Here is a 6,390-nt window from a genome sequence, read left to right as displayed (position 1 = left end):
GCTAAATCGTTTAATTGCGTATGGTGTACAGTCTGTTATTTTGTGGCACTGATTTGTAACATCCACACAAACAAGAAGTTTTGTACCTCAAATTTCACACGTTTGGCAGGGTCAGATATTGTCTTCCCTAGACGTATGCTGCCAACTGAACCTGAGGGTTACATGTATTTGGAAAATTAGTGGATTACAGTATTCAAAGGATTTACTCAATTGGCATTCAGAAGATTAGCAGTGATGTTCAAGGTACGTATTAGTCACAGTCAGAGGATTGACTATCAACTTCTGTGATAGCCAGAAGACTGACTTTAGCTTATTCCTTACTACTCTACAGTAGTACAGTGGGTTCCATTTAATTGGTTCATCAGTTAAATGAGGCAGCCACTTATTTGGGACAACTCTTAAAGAACAAAAGCTAACCAAGAAAATAGCTGGGATTTAATAGGTTCAGTACATGCATTTAATATCAGAAAAATGTATACAATATACACCCTGAAATTATTTTTCTTTGCAAACATCCATGAAAATAGAGGAGTGCCCCAAAGAATGAATGACAGTTAAACATTAGAACCCCCAAAGCCACTCCCAGCTCCCCCCAACACACAAGCAGCAGCGAGAACAACCCCCTCCCCCTCCAGCAAAAAAGCATTAGCACCCTCCACCGAGCACTCCAGCATGCAGCAAAGCATCAATAAAGACAGACTTGCAGTACCCAAAGACTACTCGTTTACCCAGTAATTCGACATACCACAGGGTCTCTGTCTCCATAATAAGGGAAAAAAAGGTGTTCCTGTTTCACAGTGAGAGGGGAGAAATAACAAACAACTCACTGATTTGTGATATTAAAAGTCTGTTGTGTCACTTTTTCCGAGCTCTGTGCCCAGAGAATCAGCCCCGGTAAGGTTCAGGTCTCTGGGCACACAGCCAGCATCTAGTCTGCTCCCCTCAATGTTCTGTGTTCTCCCACGACTCCTCAGTCAGGGGTACTAGCCTTGAAGCAGCCCGTCTCCACAGGCACAAAAATCCGACACCCTGAAGGCACGCTAGTCTTCCAGGCTGTGTCCTTGGGGTATCAAAAAGCAGCCGGTGTGAGGCCCAGAGAGTAGGTCCCATTCCTGCAAAGAACCAAGGTCAGAATGCAACTCCAGGTTAGGGTCTTCAAAAGAGCCTTGATAAGGAAAAAAAGAGATATCAGAGATAGAAATAGATCTATTTCTGAAGATGCAAGCAAAGGAGTCACCGTTTAGCACCATCTTGACTTTGTTCTGCCCTCCAGTCCCTTCGTGTATTTGGGACACTATGCTGTTTAATAGAGTCAGGAGACCGTTGCCAAACAGTTTCCAATTAGCGTCAGTTGCCCTGTGTGTTCAAAAGTCAGTAATTTTTGTCAATGATAATGAGAACTAAGCAGTAAGATAATTCAGAACTGTTTTGTTCACTGCAGTTTCAAGCAATCTGGCTTGGGGATGCTTGAAATTGCCAGAAGTGAAACTGAAACAATTTCACTAATACAACAAGTTAAAAACTAGTTAAGAATTTGAAAGTATTGGCAATCATCCTGAATATTACAATGAAAATGAAGATTTGGAGGAAGCAATCTTCAAAAACATTGTATGAAGGCAGTCCATTATCTGCACTAGGTGTCTGCACTAATTTTGTTCATTTACAACCAATCTAAAGAACAGAGCAACATGTTGGTTGTCTGTCGTATCCTATGATGACTGTGAAATCTGTGTGAAAACGTTTTTAAAGTGGAAAAGCTGTTGCACTGGGGCAGTTCCATTTTCTCGACCTCGGAAGTCCGGGTCCAGTAGTACAAGTAGTCTTCACAGACTGGGGTCTTCCTTGGTTGCAGCTGATAACCAATACTACTTCTGTGCCTTATGATGCCCTTTGCTCTCCATGAAGCATTGCCAAGCTGCCTTCTTGGCTGCTGAATCTCACCTGCCTAGTCTGTCAGAGCTGACTTTACATTCCAGAACCTATTTCACCGGGGTATGAGACTCACCAGCTACCATCCCCTGGTTTAACCCATCTGTCGAAGCAATGTACAATGTACTTTTGTCACATACAGACAGCAACTTGGAGCCATGGGTGAGAGCTGGGTATCCGGTGGGAATCAAAGGTGAGTGAGCTGCCCCAGAATGGACGCTTCACCAGAGATACTACCCATCGCTGGACATCCCATACATAACTGCGTACAATGGATAAATTATCCTGTTGATAACTATTAGGCACTAATACAGTTTTATAGTACTGTAGTAGCATTGATAGACTTCTAGTTCATTCTGTATTTCATTTAAGTAGATAATTTGTTAGTTCAACAGTAATTTAAATTAGATGAGGACATGCAGTCCTCTTTTATTGTCATTTAGTAATGCATGCATTAAGAAATGATACAATGTTTTTCCAGAATGATATCACAGAGACACATGACAAACCAAGACTGAAAAACTGACAAAAACCACATAATTATAACATATAGTTACAACCCTGCAAAGCAATACCGTAATTTGATGAGAACAGACCATGGGCATGGTAAAGTCATAGAGTCTCTCGAAAGTCCCATCATCTCACGCAGACGGTAAACCTCTAGCACCGCAAACTTGTGGATGCAGCATCCCGGAAGCATCTGACCACAGTCCGACTCCGAGTCCGTCCAAAAATTCCGAGCCTCCGACCAGCTCCCCAACACCGATGCACCGAGCACCATCTCTGCCGAACATTTCGACCCCGGCCCCAGCAACAGGCAACAGGCAAGACCGAGGATTTGGGGCCTTCCCTCCAGAGATTCTCGATCGCGCAGTAGCGGCGGCAGCAAAGCAGGCATTTCAGAAGTTACTCCAGATGTTCCTCCGTGCTTCTTCACGTCTGTCTCTATCAAGTCAGGATTGTGCACGGCATCCTACTTCACAGATATGATATCAATTCGGAATGGCTGTGCACGCTGTGTCATGCCGCCATCTTCTCCTCCCTCCATCACATTTGTCAAATTTGTCTTTTTTTAAATACTTTTTTAACTACCTCTTGGAAAATTTTGGCTAATTAGGGCAGCCATATAATTGAGCCAAAATGTACTGGTCCCTGTGTGTCCCAAGTAACCATAATCCACTGTATTCAAATATTTGCCTGTAGTGTTATTCTGACCTGTATTTATTGTTATATTTAGCCTACTGAGTACACCAGTTTTTGGGAGATTAAGTAAAACTTTTCAGGGAGTTGACCATTGATCAAGTCACAGAATTAACAAAGAAACATCTGTAGATTAAAATTTAGTAAGAGTGAGAGGATTTCAGAGAACGAACTACAATTGTATTTAGGAAATTGACTATTGTCACTTATTGTTGATGATCCATAATAACATTCAAAGGATTAACTGTTGTAATATTCATGATGTACTCATTGCAGCTTTTAGAGAAATATCTACAAGATTATTTAAGGGCTTACCCATTTACAAATGCAGGTGGCCCCCGTTTTCCGAACATTCGCTTTAGGACACCTCGCTGTTACGAAAGACCGACATTAGTTACCCGTTTTTGCTGACAGAAGGTGTTTTCACTGTTAGGAAAAAAGGCAGTGCGCGCCCGAGCAGCCAAGCTCCTCCCCCGGAACTGCATTCTAGCCGGCATTGCTTAAACACGTGCTTTATCTCCATTTATTTGGTGCATCCATTAGCAAGATGAGTTCTAAGGTATCGGAAAAGCCTAAAAGAGCTCATAAGGGTGTTACACTTAGCGTAAAACTAGACATAATTAAGCGTTTTGATCGTGGTGAATGAAGTAAGGATATTGTCCGCTTGTTGAACTTGCCTGCATCCACCATTCACACTATTTATACGCAGAGAGAGAGAATTTTGAAAGCTGCCGATGTTACTGTTGGTTCTGCTCGTAGCAAAGTGGTCTCTCAGTCGGCATCCAGTAATGGATAAAATGGAAAGTCAATACTATTGCTTGAGTGGATTGATGGGTGTACAAAGCATGGTGATCCGTTAAGTTTTCTTATACTTAAGGAGAAATCAGTCAGTCTTCTTAATAAGCTGAAACAGAAAGCACTGGAAGATGGTGATGAGAGTGTTGCGGAAGTGGAATTTAAAGATAGTCATGGGTGGTTTGATTGGTTTCTGAGATGAGGGCAGCGTCATAGTTTAACATTTACCGGAGAGAGTGCTTTGGCTGATACTGAAGCTGCCGAAAAGTTCCCAGCAGAACTGAAGAAAATAATTACAGAAGGTGGTTATTCATATAAGCAAGTGTTTAACTGTGACGAAACTGCAATTTATTGGAGTCTTCCCAATTCCTGTAGGTGAAACTACACTGTACATACATTATTTCTACTTTATATAGGCTGTGTATTTTTATGTGTTATTTGGTATGTTTTGGCAGCTTCATAGCTTAAAGGTTACTGGAGAGCGTGTTTCTGCCAAGAGCGCTCGCACCGTGTTTCTGCCGAGAGTGCTTCCGTGAGATTTTTGCTGCGCTAGACAGTGCTGCAGAAAAGTATTTCTACTTTATATAGGCGGTGTATTTATCATATCATTCCTGCTTTTACTATATGTTACTGTTATTTTAGGTTTTATGTGTTATTTGGCATGATTTTGTAGGTTATCTTTTGGGTCTGGGAACGCTCAAAATTTTTCCCATATTAGTAAATAGTAATTGCTTCTTCACTTTACGACATTCCGGCCTACGAACCATTTCATAGGAACGCTCTATCTTCCGATAGCAGGGGAAACCTGTTGTACTTGAAAGAATGACAACACGAATACTCAGATGATTTTCCTATGACAATATTTAGACAACTGATTATAATATTCATCAGCAACATATACACAGTCACCTTTTGATAAATGTTTAATGCCATATTCAAAGAACTGGCTGGCCATAGTAGTATTCAGAGAATGGTATATTTTGTATTATTATCTAAAAGATTATACAGATAATTTGCTGCAATGATATTCATAGTATGTGTTGTCTTTAGTTGCCTAGGAGAATTGAGAATTGCAGTATTAGAATGACTACAACTATGCAAGAGGACAGACTTCAATGACTGACCATGGTGATGTCTTACAACATAATTTTATAGAGACTTTTAATGGAATACAGTGGGTTCTGATAACTGGGACACATTGGCACCAGTACATTTTGGCCCAATTAAGCAGCTGCTCTAGTTAGCCAAAATTTCATGAAAATGATCAAAAAGCTATAATAAAAGACAAACTACCATTTCAGTGAGTAACAAATTATGCGTTTAAATGAAATACAGAATAAATTAGAACACTGCCAATACAGTACTATAAACTGTATATTAGTTTATGATAGTTATTTACGGCAGAGTTCATCCAGATTACACTGCCATATTCTTTTAATTGATTGTAAATTAACAAAATTAGCACAGACAGCTAGCGCAGATAATGGACAGCCTTCATAGGATGCTTTCAACAATTGTATCCTCCAAATCTTCATTTTTACTGTAACATTCCAGATAATCGTTGAAGCCTTCAAATTCTCTACAGTTCCTAACTTGCTGAAGTAGTGAAATAATTTTGTGTTCTCTCCCAGCTGTTTCCAGCCTCTCCAAACCAGAACGCTTGAAACCAGTTAGCAAAACGGTTCTGAATTGCCTTACTGCTTATTTATTGCCAAGTATCAGTGACAAAAACTGCTGAGTTTGAACATAAACACACGCAAATGATACCATTTAAAAACTGTCTGCACTAAGTACAGTCTAGGTCTAACAGCCACACGAAGTGCATGTGACTGATGCTAGTTAGAAACTGTTCGGCAACAGTCTCCTGTTCTAATTAAGCAGCATAGTGTCCCAAATGAACAAAGGGAATCCCGGCTATTTTCTCAATTAGTTTTTGTTCTTTAAGAATTGTACCAAATAAGTGGCTGTCAGGATTAACCAATGGCCCAATTAACCGGAATCCTTCATATTGCTAAATAGTCTTCAGAGAACTGACTGTAAGAGGATTCAGAACATTATCTGCAGCAGTATTCTGACAGTAATTATCATTGTATTATGAAAGGATTAAACTGCATGTTTTGAGGACTGACTATAGAAGAGGCCCAACATTGTAAAGTTCATAGAATTATTAATAATAAAATTCCGTAAACTGACTATGATCGTATACTCAGAATTATTATTGTAATATTCATGGATTGTCTGCCATGATATAGTGGATGTGGAGAATATTTCCTATAGTGGGTGAGTCTAGAACTAGAGGGCACAGCTTGAGAACAGAGATGAGGAGGAATTTCTTTAGCCAGAAGGTGGTGAATCTGTGGAATTCATTGCCACCGTCGATATGAAGGCCAAGTCATTGGATATATTTAAAGTGGATGCTGATAGTTTCTTGACTAGTAAGGGCTTAAAAGGTTATGGGGAGATGGC

This window comes from Mobula birostris, chromosome 8, assembly GCF_030028105.1.
Source record: "Mobula birostris isolate sMobBir1 chromosome 8, sMobBir1.hap1, whole genome shotgun sequence".
NCBI lineage: Eukaryota > Metazoa > Chordata > Chondrichthyes > Myliobatiformes > Myliobatidae > Mobula > Mobula birostris.
Note: the sequence above shows the minus strand (reverse complement) of the source record.